General features: G+C 31.9%; 1 protein-coding gene and 1 long non-coding RNA gene across 2 annotated transcripts in view; both read left to right on the top strand.

The window, feature by feature from the left end:
- Positions 1-22,311, top strand: part of LOC139486349 (tetranectin-like) — a 133,346-nt gene that overhangs the window by 80,474 nt on the left and 30,561 nt on the right. The window lies entirely within an intron of this gene.
- Positions 2,233-3,974, top strand: LOC139487129 (uncharacterized). Its single transcript, XR_011655763.1, has 2 exons — positions 2,233-2,549; positions 3,885-3,974. It is a non-coding gene; the product is annotated as an uncharacterized lncRNA (long non-coding RNA).

Genomic DNA, 22,311 nt, shown 5'->3' with positions numbered 1-22,311 from the left:
TTCAGAAAAGCAATTTAGTTTTTACATCAACTTCTGTTGGTGTTATTAACCTTCGATTTTATTTAGACACACTTTATTAGGTCTTTCCACCTTTCCGTGGAAAGACCTATTGGATTTCTTCTGATTATTATTATTATTATTTTTCTTTTCTTCCGCCAACTTTTTTTTCCTTCACAGTTTTTTTTTGTTTCGCAAGATGTCGCTTAGACATATGGTATATGATATCGAACAGTTATTATGCTTTTGTAACTGACACCGCGTAACCAAAATCTTTTCAATGTAAGAGTTATCTCCCCAAACACTGTTTCTCTTGTGATCGCTTAATATTTGCAACCTTATAAGAAACCGAAAAATTTATTTTTCCAAATTGCTCGTTATATCCGGATGTTCTGTTTTATTTTGACCGAAGCTATCCGGAGACTCCATATGAGAGTTATCTCCCCTTTTGTATATGATATAAGTGATTTGCATTTCTAACTGGTAAACCATAAGTAATAGAGACCTAGGGTCTTTTGATTTAAGATCCTTGGTCCAAAAAAATGAAAATTAGGTCAAGGTCAAAGGTCAAGGTCATATTCTAAATTTTGATTTTGGCCTATTTTCACTCATTTTCATTATCCTTATAAGATACCGACAAAATATTTTTACTAAATTGTTAGTTGCGACATGTCGTAACTTATATATTTTGATTAAAAGGGTGTGTAGACATAAAATGGGAGTTTTTGCCCCTCCTATATTTAGAATTAAACGTAAAGTGATATAACTCATTAACTATACATATTACAGACCTAGGGTCTTTTGATTTGGGGTCCCTGGTTTATGACCTTGAAATATAGGTCAAGGTCATCAGTAAATTTGACGTTCTAGATTTTGACCTTTGCTCAAAATTCATATTTATACATCATTAAGCCATAGGAACTGACATTTTCAACTGAATTTTAATATTTTCATATCAAAATAGATCCTTATTGGTGGAAACACCTTCAATTGTTCTCTGAACAATTTGGTTTTTAATTCTTAAAGAGATGCAAAGTCATACTTTTGGAAAAATGGACATAAGTAGTTATGATTGATGTATGTAAATGCGACAACACACACACGACAAACACACACAAGTATCATTCATATGACTTCACATTGTATTGAACAATAGATACACATGCATGAACAAGGTCGTGAAGAATTTTATAGACTAACCAGGATTAGCCATCAACACTTTTTCATCCGGTCAACAAAAGGCTTAAAAATAAATACTGATTGATTGTTGTTTGTTTTACGTCGAAAAAGCACAAAAAGGCTATATCGCGGCGAGAGCTAATTCGAATATTTTTACAATTTAAAGCATATTTTAAAAAAAAGACAAAAAGTCCTTCAATATACTTAAATTCTAGACTAAAGCAAATTGATTATTTACAAATAAAAATCAACAGTAAGATAACGTGATAAAAATTAAAATAACATTTTTATATTCTATAATAAATTCCAATTTCTTTTAAAAATGCAACAATATTTGTAAATAGAACATTAGTAAATAAATCATACATATTATTGACATTGAAATGCTTCTTACAAATATCAGCAAAGTCAATACAATTAATTAAAACATGTTAAATAGTGTACTTGCAGTTGCAAGGTACACATTGTGGTTCATCTTCATTTTTTAAAAGATACTCGTGTGTTATTCTAGTATGACCAATACGACATCTAGAAATAACACACTGATCTTTTCTGCACATAAGAATATTGAAAGGTTTACCTAAATTAGGTTTAATTTTATGTAATTTATTATCATCTTTTTAACTCCATTCATTTTTCAATATATTCAAAACATATTCTCTAATATAAGATTTAAAATCAGTATATGGTATATCACAGTAAGATAAAGGGTCACCCAGGGCATTATTTGCCTCAAGGTCTACAGCTGTGTTTCCAAATATTCCAACATGATCTGGCACATCTTCCTATATCTATTAAAAAAAACACTGAAACTTTGAACAGGAGGTATTTTTTTCTTTTGAGAGAACATTACAATTTCGATTTAGGATATTCATAACATCATTTTGTTATGACTAGTATAAGTATGTTTCTGCTTAAACAAGATGCTTAATAAGATAGAAGCTGAGCAATGTTTTCAATTTTATTTTCTAAATCATGTAAATATGGACTTTTGAGTAGATTTACTAAAGGTATACTATTCCATCTATTTTAAAAACAAATATTCAATTACAACAGTGCCTCTAGGATAATAGTTAAGAACAAGTTATTTGTGATAACATGAAATTAATAACGTATATATCTTCAACAAGACGAGGCAAAGTATACGTTGAAGTTGGTTCATTAATTTAGTAGGACTGTTGAACAAGACTGTCTTTTATATTGGTTTTGCCCCTTTTGTGGTATTTAAAACGTAATGCGAAATAAATGGACGGTTAATTATTTCAGGCACAGCTAATGCTGACTGTGCGGCACTACAGTTCGACGGCACCACGTGGCAATGGACTGACCAGTTGTGTAACAATAATCGTCGCTACATATGCGAGTATCCACGAGTAAGTATAATCATTCAATTACCAGTTGTGTGGAAATAATCTATTTACGTAAAAAAAACATTAATATAGAACTACAAATAACACATCTCGAAGATTTCAGTACAGGTCTCGTGTAGGACAATCACAAGACAAAGCATGCAATAAAAGATACATGTCTTAAACATAACACCGTGTTTTATTATGACTAGTCTTTCAACACGTTTTGTGATAACTCTGTTTTAAATAATTCATTTACATTTAAAATAGTCAATGTCGAGTTTTGTAGATTATTAACGGGTGTCTTACTGCTTTGGATCACTCATCGTGAATCGTGTGCCAATTTGAAGAATATCTATTTTATCTTGTGTTGCTGTAGGATATCATTTTCATAAAAAGAATATTGATAAGGAGTATTTTTATTTAAATCTAAGATCTGCACTTCTCTCCAATATAATGTAAATTGTTAACGTCAAGTCACAAAAGTTCGTGGTAAGGTTAGATTTACAGATATATGCTTATATAACTGATTATTTTATCCACAATGGGCATTAGGTGAAATATAATAATTAGTATCATAGCATTTTAACAAATTAACATTTTGGTTAATATTAATTATTAAATAAGGCAATTTAGGCAAATCGTCAGTTTGGACTCTCTTAAACTAACAATGGACCAGCAATTGTCTTTTCAAATTTGAGAGACTTTTGAAGCAGTAAAACGGTTCAATTAAACTCTTTACCTAGGACACATTTTAAAGGAAAAAAACTTAAAGAGCAGAAAGTAAGATAAAAAATACTGAATTTTGAGAAAATTTTTAAATGGAAAGTCCCTAATTAAATGGTAAAATCAAAATATCAAACACATTAAACAAATGAACACTAACCGTTATTTTCATGACTTGGTACAGACATTTTTTAAAGTAGACAATGGTGGATTAAACCTGGTTGTATAGCTAACTAGACATCTCGTTTGAATGACAGTCGCATACAAATCCACCATATATATATAACTATATGTCAACGGTTCAAACATTGTTTCATTCTTGAAATAAAAAAAGTCATGTTTCACAGATTCCTTATTCAAATCAAATGATTTCAATGAATATTTATCTTCTAATGATGATATCTTCTTTAGTTTTAATTGATATAATGATAGATACAGCTGATTTGATATATCATTACAAACAAATTGACGTATAGTTGTTAATTGCTGTGTCATATTGGTCTCTTGTGGAGAGTTGTCTCATTGGCAATCATACCACATCTTCTTTTTTATATATACCTTGTGATCTTAATTTTTGACTTAAATGTTAGTTATTTGTATGTGTCTCTTACTTTATAGTGTTGTATTTTTCAGAGAGTTTGTCCATAGAGAGTTTGCTGCAATCGTAGTACGTCCTGGAAACTTTATTGTTGCTGCCTGGTGTAATAAAAACATTGAAGCAGATTTTAGTTTTCTTTAAAAAAAACAACAGAAAGAATATATCAAGTTATCAAAGTAACCAGGATTATAATTTAGTACGCCAGACGCGCGTTCCGTCTACATAAGACTCATCAGTGACGGTTATATCAAAATATTTATAAAGGTGTTATCATACACTTTTAGACGCAGAAAAGTTCGAGCAACGAGAAAACCCGACCTTTCCGAACCCTAACCACTCAAAAAGGCCAACATAAAAAAAAACTTTTCACAGTGCTAATTGTGACGTTAACACACATTTTTGGATATAGAGCTTTCATTGTAATGTGTACTAGTGTTTGTCTGTTTGTCTTTGTAAGCCATGGAGTTGTCAGTTTTTTTTATCTATGCATTTGACTATCTGGTTTCTTTTGCCCCTCTTTTCTAGAAAATAGTCCCATACTTGCCGCCAAATTGAAAATAGCCACCAATAGGCAATATGTCAGGTCCAATATATTGGTGAACTTAATAACTTTATCATAACAGCATGCATTTTGCAAAGTGATAGTTATGACGCTAACAAAGGGGTATGGTTATGGAGCCATTACAAAAAAAATCCCGTGAGGCCACCAAATTCAAAATGGCCACAAATAATTTAAAAGGAAGGTAAACCCAGTGTTGGTGTAATTAATCGCTTTAATGTAACAACCAGAAACATTATACAGTGTTAGTAATGAGTTTTTTAAACACTTTTGAACAAGAACAATTCCAATATGGCCACCAATAGTCAAGAGGCTAAGTTCAATATATTTGTCGATTGACCACTCTATAGTAAAAGCATGAAACTTTGCATAGTGTTAGTTATATTGATAATGAACATTTTCTAAAATAAATGCATCTTATTTAATCCATAAAAAGCATCTGTACCCCATTCATTGTTGTCTTTTGTCAGCTTGATTCAGTCTGGATCCAACATTCGGGATTGTTCATATTTTTAGTCGAAATTAACAATAGAACAGCTGCTGATGTATAGTTGTACAAAGAAGAAGACCAGAAACCCATAGTTTGTTCTTATTTGGAAATAATGATCCACTGTAAAACTATAAAACAAGATCTAGTAGACACTTTCTCATTGACTTCTTGTACTTGTTTTATACGACAGAGTGTTATTCATGTCTACTTCGATGGCCAATAGTGCCTGTTGTCGTTATATCCAAGAAGGCAATGTTTGCACAACCCATCTATCGCATAATGTTTTCACTGTCTGCTGTAGACACTTTGTCTGCTGTAGATAATTCAGTAGATCAAAAGATTCATTTCATGGAACCTGCATATTGTTTATCCAACATTTTTCATAGGATGTTCGAGGGTTTTCTTTTCAAACATTTGACCAATCTGAAACTAATTTGTAATACTTTTAAACCGGAGAGTTGTGCAAATCACCCGTCAGCAGAAATGTGAATAATCGAACCGGATATATCATAAATGGAAGGTGATCTCACAATTAATAACTCGGCATTTGAAGTTGCATTAAAAGTAGAAGTCCAATAGCTTAAAGATGTTTCCGAAAATTCAAGTGGAAAGGCTGAAGTTGGAACAAATCTGGACCTACTACCATGCTTCATCGTTGCCGCTAGATGTGAATAAACTTTCATTAATCTGCACTCCACCCTCTATTTTACGAAGAGGTTAAACTATCAATGCTACGATATTTATTGAATTCTAAAATTCAAATGCCCCACACACCAACTTATTTAACTACCGTAAATTATGTATAAAATATAATTCTATAGAAAATCCCCTTCCCTTGTCACGAATATGAACTGCCGAATAAGACTATTTACCGGATTTTTAAAAACATAGGCAACACGACGGGTGCCACATTTGGAGCAGGATCTGCTTACCCTTCGGAGCACCTAATATCACACCCATTTTTATGAGGTTCGTGTTGCTATATTGTGTCTTGTACAATATAATGTGTCTGTTAGTCTTTTGTTTTTTAGAAATGGCGTTGTCAGTTTATTTTCAATCAATGAGTTTGACTGTCCCTTTGGTATCATCGCCTCTCCTTTCACTTTATTGTTTATAGTAATTTCATAAACGTCCATATGTACATATAACATATAACACTCATATAACGGAGTTTCGTGGAGCTGTTAGAAAGCTAAATCCTGGTCAAACTCTTGATGATGGTTTTAAGCAACCCTTTCCCACAGTATAAAACTAGAACCGGATCTATAAGTGTGAGAAAAACTTTGTCATGATGTTCGGCGGCCTATGCATAGAAATGGCTACGTTCAAAGCCCTTTGTAGTTTAAAGACGATAGTTGATTGCCAGTGTTTAAGTAAATGATCGGGTTAAATTACATAGTACAGCAGATAAGGCGTCTCATTTTACAAATACAACCAGAGCACATAAAGTTATTTTATTTACAGCATGTAAACTTAACAATTTATTGTCAAACCCCTATTATTATATAATAAAGAGGAAAATCTAGAATTTAAAATGTGCTGCTTAGAAAGGCCAAACAATCTCCTTGTTTTGTTATCCTGCTATTTTAATTGACAGTATTGATATGTGTAAGTTATATAAGTGAGACTAACGCCTCGTCGATCAAACAACGTCAGTCTATGACTGAATAAGGAGAAACAACCAAAGAAAAAAATACTAAAAATCACTATATTTTGCGAGTCATTCAAGAGATGGAAATATCGCTAAGTGAATTGGTACAATCTGTCTTAGAAAATTCTGTCAAACTGTCTAGATAATTTGTCGTCTCGAGCATATGCTCAATCTGTAGGGTATTCTTTTATTTTGGTGACTCTGCACATTCTGAATATTGGACACGATGGACATATAATAACAATTTGTTGAACATCGATAATAGCTTAACCCCGAGTTCAAGATGAATCAAATGTTTCTGGGAACTGGCGAGATTTTTGCGTCTAGAAAATAAGTTATTTTTTTCCCTGACAAAATAATACAAGCTGGTGTAGTAACTGAAAAGAACAACCCCATTACAAATACTGCAATGCATAGCTACAATATATGCATTATTGATCTTATGTTCACATGAGAGGGCAGATACCAGAGTGTTGTATTTGCCTAAGATACTCCACAGACAAAATCACAACAAAATATTGATCAGAACACTTGATACAGATGTTGTATCGCCTGTGTCTTGTTTGAACAGACTGCAGATAGAACAATTGTGGAAAGGGTTTGTAACTAGTTGAACTCAGAAGTCTACAATAAGTTTATTTTAATATGAAGTAAACAAAATTCACCGGTATCGACTTTTTCTTGAAAGAATAAGATATCAGATTGGGACAAATGGTCCGTATGGAATAACTGGCAGATGCATTTTGGCAAATTATTGAAAATCCAAATGAAGTGGCAATATCATAAACAATTAAAAGTCGTAGAACGGTTAGTTACAGTCAGGATTATACTTCGTCAAATTTTCTCCCCATTACGCCAGTTCATTTTCACAATCGTAAGAATGGAAGCCATTGTAGGGATGACCCGCTGCCAATTTTGCTTTGAAAACCGATAAATTTATCCAAATAGCACCATTACGATCCTTATATGTCAGTTGTATTTTAAAAGACAAATGTATCTACTAGCTAATGAGCATCAGTTAATGATCTTGTCTGCATTGATTCAACTTAAAACTATTAGTACGGCGGCTTTGTGAAAAATTGTGCGCATCCTGCTACATGCATGAAATTTGTCATAGACCTTCCTCAAGTATTACTTTTTTATTTCAGATAGGGAGACATTTGAAAAAAATGTCGCACTTTCGGTAAAATCTAAAATGACGGACATCGTACTTAAATCAGCCCAATATCGAAGGCTACTATGTGAAAGGGTGTTATAATCATGGTACTATCATAATATTTGGTACACACCTTTGTTTTTTACTACTTTTGGATATTTATATAGATATGATGTCTTCAAAAACCCTACTTCCGGTAAAATTTAATATGGCGGACATTGTACTAAAATAAGCTTATTTTTTAGGGAGGGTAATTGAAATATGTTTAAACATATTGCGACTTTCATTACATTGTGCAGGAACCTTTCTTTGGTGCTTCTCATGGATAAGACATATTTCTTTAAAAACCCTTACTTCCGGTAATATCCAAAATGGCGGACATAGAAATATCAATTTCTTATTTATATATTCAACTTTTTTCAAAATGTAAAGAAAATGTTGTTTTTTGTGCTGGTCATTAAATTTTTGGCTTTAAGTTAAACCACTTATTATATTCTGTTGTAAATGTTTAAATACAAAGTTAACACTTCCGGTAAAAAAAAACAATTTGGCGTAAATTTCAAAGATGAGTCCTCAATCAATATCTTCGATGTAGAGTTTTGGATAGATTGATTAAATTAGATACAATCACTAAAGTACTAAAACATTTTAAAAACTACTACTACTATTCGGCCAAAAATACATGTTTATTCACTATCACCACCACATGCACACAAGGCAGTCTACGGGAAACCCGATTTTCCACATTAAAGGGAAATCACACTATTGTTTATACGCATCGCTCTCGGCGCCGCTATAGTGTCGTGGCCGTATTATGACATCGCCGTTTTCGATTTCGTCGCAGTGGTTGCTAATTTCTAAAATGGCGGCCCACTCGAAGGGACGTTTCACTAAAGCAGAAGAAAGCAAACCACGTTTTGATTTAAGAGCAACAATGAAAATGCTACTTGAAATGGAAGGCCGTACAATCACAATGTATGGCAACAAAAATAGCCGATAGTGGTCTTGATATGGTTTTGATATGAATTACCGTCCGCTCAACTCATTTTTGTATAAAAAAAACTTTAAGTTTACTGTAAAGTTTATATAATTTTAAATAAAATATTTATTGATCTCGCAGATTTCTTAGTTGCATGAAAACATATTGTAAAACAAAAGAGATATCAAAACTTTTTGTCGATCAGTTCAATATAATCAACACGTAAATTCGCGAATATCAAATCCGTCCGGTCTTACTATAAAGTTTAAATTTTCAGATAAGATAACTATTAATCTTGCAGCTTTCTTAGTGGTATGAAAAAATATTGTAAATCAAAAGAGACATTAACATTTTTTGTCGATGTAAAGCGTACATAAAGTTAAATCCGTCCGGTCATTTTTTTTGCTCAAAAATAATTTTTAAACTATTTTTGTTAGATTTTCATAAAAATAGTCTTGTCAAATATTAAAATAATCTATCAAATAACAAGAAAGTTCCGGTGAATATCCTGTCACAATCCGGGCAATCGTCCTGTCATTAGTGTAACCCAGCTGTTGGCAGCGTATCGTCGCGATGCGGTATGTGGGATTCAGCGTATATTTTCCGGAAAAAAATTACAATATATTATAACCAAGAGAAACAGCTTCCAGAACTTGTAGTTTTCTGTCCAGCATAGGGACGTAAACAAGAACAAGGAGTTTCTGTCGACTGCAAGTTTTCTCATATCACATGAAACGTCATGACTATATAGTCTTCCATACTACATGTTTAAACAATTCATCAAAACTTAATTTCACATTTGTATTTATCCGGCTCAGCCGGTCGGATTATACAAAGCAGGGTCAAAATTCATAAGTCAATATGTTCTAGTTCTGAATATGTATTTAACTTGCCACTGGCCGTTAATGTGTGAAGTGTTTTAAATATTATTTATTTCACATGTGACGACAGAAATTATCCAAGTGTCATCCATCTTTCCTGAAATATTCCTTTGGTATCTTACGTCTCTCTTTCCCTCTATTTTTTCTTTATCTTTTGGGGAGGTGGAGCACAAATACATGAACACGAGTGATTTGTAGAGTAATCATATATTTGCTAAAATAGCAAAAGCTATTAAGAATAACGCCAGTTAAAAATCACTGTAAGAAGTATTCAAAATTTTACATCGGTTGCTTGCTTTCGAAATCAATGAAAATTTAGCACAGTATTATAAAATAAATCATACCCAATCTTTCTTTAATGCTTTGTAAAAGCTTACATTTAACTGTACGACCAGCAGATTAAAACATACGTTATAGCAATATGGGAATTTCAAACACTATGTCTAGTTATTTTGGTCCTATTGATGACCACAACAACAATAGTTCCACACTGTATATTTGGCTTTACAAGTCATCGACAAGAGAAATATTTAACACACAAATACATGTATTTAAGTAGAGTAACATAACTTTCAGAGTGCTAAACTGTTACCATCACGTCAGGGTCCGTTTTGTAAAAGAGTATTCAACTAATATAGAAAAATGTTTTTGTCACTGACATATTTGCAAAAATAAAGAAAAAGACGGAGAAAAACAAAACAAAAAGTAGTAGTTCAGATGTAGGTGCGTGTTCAGATCTCTCACTGTGGTCACTTGCCTTTCAAAAAACAGTGACATATAGAGATTGTCGGAATCCGATCATGACTGAAAAGGACAAACATTTTTGTCGAGTCTTCGACTTTAGTCGAAAAAGGGAGACATATCGATCCTACATTCTGTCGGCGTCGGCGTCCTCAAATATTCACTCTGTGGTTAAAAGTTTTTGAAATTTGAATAACTTTCTTAAACTATTCTGGATTTCTACCAAACTTGGACAGAAGCTTGTTTATGATCATAAGATAAGATGAGATAAGATATTTTTATTCCAATAAAAGGGCCCATAAAGAGCAAAGCAATTTATTCAAATGATTTTTATAATTGTTACAATAATGAAACAATAATGACACAAATCATAAACATGAATTTAACTATTTCTTAGATGTTAATCTACAACCAGATCAGAGCCATATAAATAAAAAAGGCATAACAATATATTGATCATAAGATAGTATCCAGAAGTAAATTTTGAAAAAAGAATATCCATTTTTTCCGTATTTTACTTATAAATAGACTTAGGTTTTCTGGCAGGATACAATACATTCACTCTGTGATTAAAGTTTTTTGTAAATTTTAGTAACTTTCTTATACTATTCTGGATTGGACTGAAGCTTGTTTATGATTAACAGCTAGTATCTAGAAGGAAATTTTGTTAACATTTTGTACCTGTTTATCCGTATTTTACTTGTAAATGACCTTAGTTTTTCTTCCAGTTAATATTACATACGGTCTAGATCTACAGTTAAAGTTTTAAAAACATTTATTAGATTCATAAACTATCCTTAAGTTTTACCAATCTTGGACAGAAGCTTCTTACAATGAAAAGATAGTATTTAGCGGAATATTCTTATTGATTCATTAACAGCAAAAGAAGGCGAGACACTGGGTTCCGCGGAACCCTTACGATTTTGTTTTAATACAAAGGCAGCTGATTTTCTCTTGATACTTTGGTTCTTTAAAAATAATGGCCAAAATGATATATCAGAGTGCTGAAAATGGCACAAACAATTAATCAGTTATTTTCAAATTACCTATTATTAATCCGTATTGGGAAACAAAAGTATATATACCATATTGAAAACAGTTAAACAGTTAAGAAACATAAATGTGATAAAGAATATACATTCAAAGAAAAAGAGGTGCACCAACAGAAAATAGAAACTGCAATATTTCTCTTAATTTCATCGGATATACAATAATACAATACTAATTTATTAACATCTCACCATCAATAATATCGGATCTCAAAATTTTAACTCTTACCAAAATTTCTCATACTATCTCACAGTAATACTATAACTTGGAAGTTCTAAGCGGAACTCGAGCTTTATCTAGAACTCTTACTCGAGTTAATATTCGAACTCAAAATGATACTCGAACTTCAACTCAAAATCTAACTGGAACTCGAACTCATTAAAATGTCTTCAAATGTTATCAACACTTCACTTGTCATCTGATAAAAAAACTAGAGTTCGATAAAATATATCAACTTTTCCACAGAAACATGGAAAGATGCAGCAGAACAAGAAAATCAAAGCGCTGTAAGCACTGTAGGCAGTTAACCAAAAACCAAGGCAAACATAATTATGAAAACTGTGGCAATGTTGCTTAAAATTTGTTTTAAAAGATTTAAAAGAAGAAACATTAAACATTCATATATAATTGTACATTTATGTTCATTTAATGATTTAATCATTAAGGCAAATAATTCATATTTTATCAAGGTTTTCAATAGCAACGTATATATCAAGTATTTTTTTTTTCATGGTCATCAGTCTTGAGTCAGCAGTGGTACAGCCCTTGGATGGTGTAAACTTCCCAAAAAAACGTGTATGGTGTAATGGTGTAAGGTGTATGGTGCAATGGTGTAAGGTGTATGGTGCTATGGTGTATGGTGCTATGGTGTATGGTGTAAGGGGAATGGTGTGATGGTGTATGAGGAATGGTGTGATCGTGTAACGTGCAATCGGGAATGGTGTGAATGAATGGTGTACGACATTTCATTGGTGGAAATCGAAGTTCTTTTTATTTTAATTTTTCGTATTGTAAACATAAACAATAATAATAATAATAATTAATATTTTTCCAGAGTAGCAAATTACTATACCCGGTAGACTAAATATATATATTATAGATAAGAATACGAAAATTTTTTATTTTTAATGTGTTTATTAAAGTAATTATTTTATTTTTTCATATTCTTATTTATAGAGAACAATGGCTATAAGATTGGACACTTGTTATCACTTGCAGCTATCATAAATTAAAATAAATGATTTGTTTTAAGTAGAAGCCGTATACAGAGGTTATCCGCGCATAGGAACATTATTTTTATGTCATGGGTTATCAACATCATTTTTAACGTTGTTTCGTTCCCCATTTTTGACAGGCTCTTCATAAATATGTTTGCCTTGGATTCACGATTCTGTTTTCCAGAAAATGTTCAAACGGAAATTGTACACTGTACAGTGTTACATGTATTGCACATTTATAAGGTGTTGTATAACTATGAACAATCTCGTCAATTGTGTTAGATTTGTCATTATAAATTATAAATGATACCGTGAACGTTCGAAAAAATACTTATGCGAACAGGAATGAAATATTTCGCACTTGAAATTTAGCTACCAACAAAATCAACCAAACGACATAATATACTACATGTAACAGTATACTTTTCCAAGAAGAGAACTTCTCATTATAAAGTCATGAAAGTATCTCTCATGTCAGTCACATTGTTGGAGGATGTACTACTGGGTTAGTTTTATAAACCTTATCGCTATTTGTCTGCCATTAATAGATATGTAAAATTTCCCGTAAAATTTTGACGTCATAAAACAAAATATATGACGCCACCATGGAAAAGTGATTGTTATATGCACGAAAAGTTCAAGCAGCCGGCTCAGCCAGGATTAGCGATATGGTGAATCTTACAAAATATCCTGAACCACTGGGTTTAAATGAGCACACCTCAGCAAGCATGACTTATTTATGCGCAGATCCACCAATCAAACAATAGCCAAAATGAATTAACGGCATACCCATCCATGTTCAGAAGTTTGAAATACAGATACAGATACTGACTTCAGTGACCGTTTTATATTACGTAAACAGAAAAGAATCAAAATATTGCTGATTTGCTATGCTGCTATATAGATTTACATAATACACATGTTTAAGTGCTTATATGGTTAGTTTTGGTTGACATGTTTAAATAATTTTATTATGAGTCAGCATGGTCAGCCTGAGGTTTCAAATCACTGAAATTTTGTTGCGAGACAATATTTTGAATAAAAGAGCGAATATGGTCAGTTTTAAAAAATAATTTTATTATTTGAGTCAGCTTGAGGTATCAAATTACTGAAATTTTGTTGACTCCTTAAAATAATGTTACTATATGAGTCAGCTAGAGGTATCAAATCACTGAAATTTTGTTGACGTGTTAAACTAATTTTATTATATGAGTCAGCCTGAGCATTGTTAAGGTAACAAATCACTGAAATTTTGTTGACGCATTAAAATAATTTTATCATATGAGTCAGCTTGAGGTATCAAATCACTGAAATTTTGTTTACGTGTTAAACTAATTTTATTATATGAGTCAGCTTCAGCATTGTTGAGGTATCAAATCACTGAAATTTTGTTGACGCGTTAAAATAATTTTATCATATGAGTCAGCTTGAGGTATCAAATCACTGAAATTTTGTTTATGTGTTAAAATAATTTTATTATATGAGTCAGCTTCAGCTTTGTCATGATTGTTGAGGTATCAAATCACGGAAATTTTGTTGACGCGTTAAAATAATTTTATCATATGAGTCAGCTTGAGGTATCAAATCACTGAAATTTTGTTTACGTGTTAAACTAATTTTATTATATGAGTCAGCTTCAGCATTGTTGAGGTATCAAATCACTGAAATTTTGTTGACGAATTAAAATAATTTTATCATATGAGTCAGCTTGAGGTATCAAATCACTGAAATTTTGTTTATGTGTTAAAATAATTTTATGATATGAGTCAGCTTCAGCATTGTCATGATTGTTGAGTTATCAAATCACGGAAATTTTGTTGACGCGTTAAAATAATTTTATCATATGAGTCAGCTTGAGGTATCAAATCACTGAAATTTTGGTTATGTGTTAAACTAATTTTATTATATGAGTCAGCTTCAGCATTGTTGAGGTATCAAATCACTGAAATTTTGTTTATGTGTTAAAATAATTTTATGATATGAGTCAGCTAATGCACATCGACTCGATAGCGGAAACAACATTGACTGTTGAAAAAATTACATACTTTCCAGATACTTGTGGACAAGACAGAAACCAGTGGGTTGCCTCTGCATTGCTGTATGTCATAAATTTTCATACAAACTTGAACTCAATTAATCACAAGTTTTAAGAAAGGGGTCATTCGGAAATGGAAGCCGACTCCAAACACTCATCAGTGGAGAAATCTTGTACATGAAAAATCTTGACAGCAAATACCAGACACTTAAATGAGCCACACTCAAATTATTATTCAGCATTTAATTAATTAGAAAAAAACAACAGAAAATTTAAGTAAAAAGAAAGATGTAGCTTAAACAAACACAATAACATAATCTGATATGATGCAATCAACCAAACAACTCCATTTAACTTAAGAGGATCCCCTTCAACTGAAAATTGTGAAAATTGTTAACTATATATAATTCAAAAGTAAACATAAAGGTTTTTTTTGTTCTTGCAAATTTCAAAAGTGTACCGTTGAATTGGCCCTTATTAAATTAAATGAAATTTTCCTTGACATCTCTAATTTTTTTGTAATATATATGCCCGTAAGCCAAAACACATGCAAGTTATATACATTTATTGAGACAAGGCCTCTCTGATGAGCTGCCAACAACTCTTGGATCTCAGCATTTTGCCTTGTGCATTCAGCTGTCTCTGGTATTTACATTAACATTCTGAAAATGAGGCAGCTATCTTAAAAGATCTAGACTCGTTTGAAAGGGAGAATACAGCAAAATAATTAAAGAAATTAACATATCTATTAGGCAATTTGAGATATGAAGTTTATTTGCTTTGATATACATTGACTTTAATCTGTGTTGATGATGGTTATGATGTTGCTAACAAACTTATTTTCGCAATGACAAACTGTGATATATTGGTGAAAAAGTGCAAAAAACGACGTCGAAAAATCGTCATTATATATAGCTCCTACAACTAGAGTGAAACATACTTATTTATCCCGTTTCAAGTGTTATGATTTTTGTGATTGATTGATTGTTGGTTGCTTAATGTCCAGTGACAAATATTTCATGCATATTCATGACGATAACAAGTTCACAATAAATACTATAGGTAGGTCTTGAAATAATAGAGGCCATCTGGGATGATGGTCGGGGAAATTTGGAATGTCACTAGAAAATGAAGGTATTTTGGATAGGGACAGAAATTTTGCCTTGCAACAGGTCACCTACGAACCACTCAGAGTTGTTGCAAGGGTTCTTAACGTGTAAAGAGCGTGGCACTCTCCTTACACGAGGCATCGGATTTAACGTCTCCAATCTGACCGGACGTGACTGCGAACTTGATACATTTCTCACAGCCAAACGGACGCCCCACTTCGGCAAGCGTTTTACTGCCGGTCGGAAGAAGACTAATGCGAGAGTTCTCTGAATTCCGATAAATCTATTTCTGTCATATAGGAACTGAAGTGGAGTTTTACTTATATGTCACCGTTATCAAACTGATATTTGATATTGTACTTCCATAAAAAAATAGAGAACCATGTAGGTTTAATATACGTTCTTAGTGCATGGTTTGTTAAGGTAATTATGCGCATGCGTATAGTTTTCTTGATTTCAAGGGGTACTAGGTTAAATGGTTGCTCCGGATTCCCTACTCGATTGATAAATTTATAACTCATGGGATCCTTTCTATGTATGTCTGCTATTGACTTCTGTGACAAACATAACATATATACAAAAATACACAATACAATATTAAAATTCAAAATGTATCAGTTCAAATTATTGTTTTGGGTCTCCCGTCCTCAGTTCTAATGACTGTCTTATAAAGGAAACTGTATTTTCAGTTTGACTGTGAGATGTGGGGTTTACTATTATTTTAAGTTTAAGCATGTCATCTTAAACAGTATCTTTCCACTCTGTATTGGTTTTCATTAAGTCAAAATATGTGTTTCTATGAAAGTTATATTTAGGGCATTTGAGAAGAAAGTGTTTTTCGTTCTCTATCTTATTACAGAATTTGCAATATCTCTGATCTCTAGGGATATTAAGATGTCTACCCTTTTCTATTAAAAGAGTGTGTTCGCTAATTCTGAATTTTGTTAATAGTTTTCTGGAGTCAGAATGGTTATGTTTTAGGTAAAATTCTTGTTTCAAGTTGATCTTAATATTTTTGTATAGGAAAATTGTATTACTTTCATTTAAGTCCTCCATCTTTTTTCCAAATAGATTATTGAAAAAGACATTGGAATAAGATTTAATTTGCTTTTTATGTTATTTATTGCTGTACCTGTATTTTGTACAGTTGTTATTATTTCAGGATTAATATATAATTCTGTTAAAATATCAGTAAGGTAAGTATACCATGTATATATTCCTTCTGAGTGCATTTTTTTACACATTTCAGACGCCTCTTAATAAGGGGTTTACATTTTGGGTTTCCAGACGGGAAAAGTATAGCAATGTTTGTGAGAGTATATACTCTTCAATAGGGAGTCGACTAAGGTCTGTTCGTGTTGCTATATTTGATGAGGATTTTCTTACTACAAGTATATGTTACAGAATGAATATTGGACTTTTTCAGTGGGACTTTTGTCAATAAAAGATAACTTATCAACTGTCGGATTAGTTTTCTTTGCTCTCTCTTTAGCTCTATAATAGGTTATATATGTGTCCATATAACATACTTCAGAGTTGTATGTTAACACTGGTTTTACCATTGTTTCAAATAGATTACATGAAACATTTATAGGCAGCTCTCCAAGAGAGGATGTATATGACTTTAAAGAAAATAGTACTTTTCTAGCTTTTTGTGACAAGTCTTGTGTACTTTGTGTAAATGAACCATTACATTTTATAACATTACCTAAACATTTATATTCAGAAACATCCTCTAATGTTTCTCCGTTTATTTTTAAAGAAGTTGTCTTTTTTTTGCATTTTGATTGCCCTACTGTCATAGTTTTACTTTTTTTAGTATTCACTGTAAGTTGCCAGTTTTCACAGTAATCATTTAATTTATTTAAACTGTTTTGAAGTCCCTCTTGACTTTCTCAGATAATGATCAGATCATCAGCAAATAGAAGGCTTTCTATTTTTGATTCAATAAGAGAGACTGGGTTTGAGTCTTGGCTATTGAAGAGATCACTAATAACATTTATAAATATATTAAAGAGGGTGGGGCTTAGTGTATCTCCCCGTGGTACCCCTCTGTGAATATGGAATGGATCTGATTGTAATTTTTTATGTTTAAAGCAAATTCTAGTCTGGTTAAGTTGGTTTTTTTAATAGGTTATATAATTTTTTACCAACACCCATATTTGTTAATTTATATAATAAGCCATTTCTCCATATGGAGTCCAAGGCTTTCTTTAAATCAATGAAACAAAGATGTAGTTTTTGCTTCTTTTTGTGTATATATTTATTTATCAAAGATTTCAATATTAAAATACTATCTGTGGTCCTATGTTTTGCTCTAAATCCAAATTGGGATTTGTTGAGTTTATCTTCTAGAATATTTGTTATTCTGTTATTTATAATGGCACTAAATAATTTTGCTATGGAATTAGTTAACATTATACCCCTATAGTTGTTTGGGTATGATTTGTCCCCTGTTTGATGAACCGGTATCAAAAAAAATAGGTTCCAGTTCGTAGGGTAGCACCCAGTCGAAAGTATTAAATTGAAAAGTTTTGTTATAGCTTTTAAGGAAGGTTACGCAACTAGTGTACTTGATAATTTCATTAGGAATTGCATCAGGCCCAGCTGATTTGCCTTTTTTAATTTTTATTAATATCTTTTTAACTTCAGAATATGTTATAGGGGAGTCTGTATTCTCATTTTGGGTCAAGTTATTTTCAGCTTCTTTTAAGGATTTTTCTATGTTTGATTGGAAACCCAAGTTAACATTTTTAACAAGCGCCTTGGTTTTTGAAGTGATTTTTAGTATTTTCATAAATATACCCCACATCTCTATCTTCATTGCCTTTAGGTTTTAGTGACTTTAATGTTTTCCGGTATTCCTGTGAATTGTTACCAAAACTAATAGTTAATTTGTTATATATTGAGCCAAAAAAGTTTAGCAACACTTTTATTTTAATTTTTTTTTTTTGTTGTTTCTGGAAAAAAAAATATTCAAACATCATTGATATAATCCTTAGTTTTACCTGTAATTTAAAACAGACGTACTTTTTCCTGGTGCTTGATTTCGCGCCATTTCAGCTTTGCACGTGTAATTGACGTTTTACCTTCTGTACCTGTACACATACACCTTTGAAAAAATTGCATGGGGCGTCCCGAAAATGACCGTCAGAAAGGTCTTGGAATGGTTGATGTCGGAATGAGTGTTGCTGACATCGTGGATCGATTTAATGTGCATACGGCAACAATTTAGAGACTAACAAACAGATATCGACAAATTGCAACTGCACAGGATAGGTCGATATCCCGTAGACCAAAAAAACTATCGCCAAAGGAGGAGCGCTACCTTCGCTTTTCATCAACACGTGACAAGTTTTTTCCGGCCACAAAAATAGTGCATTGACTAAGCAGGGTTGGCAAAAACCCGGGTTTTATGAGTATTGCCCAGCCCAGTGGGTAATACTGGGAAAACCCGGGTTTTACTGGGTTATAGTGGGTAATACTGGGCAATACTGGGTAATATAAAATACTGGTCTGAATTTATAGAGAATTCAGTGATCAAACACAAATGTTATACATTTAAGATATAGATAACCTTTTTTGTTTATCTGATTATTATAACTGTAAATATAAAGCATTTTTTTTTAAATAAATATAACTCCTATTAAGAATTAACAATTCCATGAAAGAAAAATTACATTTAAATATAAATGTATATGTACTGTCACTAATTAGTCAGATTAGAATGCAGATTTGTTTATGTAACAATAATCAGCCCTTTCAATTCTTTGAGTGTTAATGACATGACCCTTAGGGTGTTTATTTAGCAATATGAATGTATTACATTTGAAATTAACAATTCACTTAACATTGCAATAAATACTTTTTTCAAAGTATGGATTATTGAAACAATGCTTGGTAATTAACCAGGTTTCCTTAATTGTGCAAATCTTGTATTCTGTCTACATAGAAGGGAATGCAATTGAATTTTTCATTCTTTTAGAAATGACTGTCAATGGTTATCTGTATAAAAAGTATATATTTAGCTGTTATACTATGAAACTACACCAAGACTTTACTATTTTGTGTTAAAATAAGCTTAAAAAATCATATTGCCCAGTAATGCCCAGTATTTCCCATTTCTGGGAGTATTGCCCAGCCCGGGAAAACCCGGGTATTCCCTCCCTTTGCCAACCCTGTGACTAAGGGCAGCTGCTGGTGTGCCTGCCAATCCTTCATTGGTGCACTAAGGGCATGGCTGAGAAATTGATTTTGAATAACAGTATATTCATTTCCGCATTTTGACCCTCCCGCGCTCCATACAAAGACAATCCTAATGAATGTGAGTTATAAACACCCATGTTGCTTCTGACATGTAATAATTCCAGTTTTTTATTATTAAAATTATATGTTGTTATGATTTTGTTAATAAAATAAAATTTCATATTTTTGTTGCTAAACTTTTTTGGCTCCGTATATATGTTTTGTTTAAATAATTTCTTTTTCTAATTGACCATTGTTTTCAACTGTTTCTTCAGGTTATAATATTTATATTTATTCACTTTGTCGCTTGGATTTTTCCGAAGAAGGTTTCCAATGTTATTTATTTGTCTGTTGTGTAAATAAATAGTATGGTCTGACCATGGCTGTTTATATTTTTTGTTATTCTTTCTTGTAAGTACTTTATCTTTTACTTTACATAATTTTTCTGATATTTTACCCAAAATAGAAGTCAGCTTCTCTGATGCTTCATTTATACCAGACAGATTTTTTGAAAAATGTTCCAAGTTCAAAATTTATAATTTTTCTTTTATTTCATTTGAAGCTAGTACTTCTATTAATTTATTTTTGATTGATTGATTGATTGTTGGTTGCTTTACGCCGCATTAGCACAAAAAGGCTATATCGCGGCGAGAGCTAATTCGAATATTTTTACAATTTAAAGCATATTTTTAAAATAAGACAAAAGGTCCTTCAATACACTAAAATTCTTGACTAAAGCAAATTGATTATATACAAATAAAAATCAACAGTAAAATAACGTGATAAAAATTAAAATCGATTTAAATATAATAACATTTTTATATTTTATAATAAATTCCAATTTCTTTTAAAAAAGCAACAATATTTGTAAATGGAACATTATTAAATAAATCATACATATTATTGACATTGAAATGCTTCTTACGAATATCAGCAAAGTCAATACAATTAATTAAAACATGTTTAATAGTATACTTGCAGTTGCAAGGAACACATTGTGGTTCATCTTCATTTTTTAAAAGATACTCGTGTGTTATTCTAGTATGACCAATACGACATCTAGTAATAACACACTGATCTTTTCTGCACATAATATTATCAAAAGGTTTGCCTAAATTAGGTTTAATTTCAAGCAATTTATTATCTTCTTTTTTACTCCATTTACTTTTCAATATATTAAAAACATATTCTCTAATATTAAATTTAAAATCAGTATATGGTATATCACAGTTAGATAGAGGGTCACCCAGGGCATTCTTTGCCTCAAGGTCTACAGCTGTGTTTCCAAGGATTCCAACATGACTCGGAACCCATAGAAATATTATTTCTTTCAGAAGAATTTTTAATTCCTCATTACATATAAAATTTGGAGAATTGTTGGGTTTTTAATTTTAGTATTTCGTATAGCTTGTAAGCATGAAAGTGAATCCGAACATATAATAAATTTGGATTTATCTGAAGAAGCAATAAATTTCAAAGCCAAAGTTATTGCTTCTGCTTCAGCAGTAAAGATGGATGCATCAGATGGCAAACGGAGAGTTGCAGCTCTGTCCCTGAAGACAGCAGCAGATGCAACTCTGTCGCCATCTTTTGATCCATCAGTATAGACAGTTGAAAAATCTTGATAATTGGCTTTAATTTCAGCATAGTGTTGCTGAATTAAAAGAGGATTTGTTTTATTTTTATTGTGTTCACGGAGATCAAATATCATTTTTGGTTTGGGAAGTTCCCATGGAGGACATTTGCAAATTTTAACTTGAGCAACAGATTTTAAATCAAAAGAAGCTAAAAGTGGTTTTAAACGTATACCTAACGGAGGAATTTTATTTTCATGTTTTGCAAAAATATCTTCATAAATCGGATTAAAAACACAGCTGTAGGCAGGATTATCTGAATAGGCTTTTAGTTTGACAGCATATTGAAGTCCAAGCTTCAAACGTCTGTTAGAGAGTGAGTGCTCATCAGCCTCTACATACAGACTCTCAACTGGTGAGGTTTTAAATGCGCCAAGACAGACGCAAACCCTGGTGATGCACAGCATCAAGAATCTGTATGTAGGACTTCCTTGCAGAGCCATACACTATAGAGCCATAATCTAGTTTAGATCTAACTAGAGATCTATATAAATTAAGTAAAATGTTGCGATCAGCACCCCAGTCAGTGCTGCCGACAACTTTTAAAATATCTAAAGCTTTTAAACATCTCGATTTTACCATTTTGATATGGGGTAGAAAGGTTAACTTTTTATCGAAAATTAACCCAAGAAATTTGGTTTCATCAACCATTTTAATTGGGTTGCCGTACAAAGTGAGTTCTGGATCAAGATGCAATTTCCTTTTGTTACAAAAA

The sequence above is a fragment of the Mytilus edulis genome, chromosome 8, assembly GCF_963676685.1.
Source record: "Mytilus edulis chromosome 8, xbMytEdul2.2, whole genome shotgun sequence".
NCBI classification, from domain to species: domain Eukaryota; kingdom Metazoa; phylum Mollusca; class Bivalvia; order Mytilida; family Mytilidae; genus Mytilus; species Mytilus edulis.
Note: the sequence above shows the minus strand (reverse complement) of the source record. Positions and strands in the feature narration are given on the sequence as shown.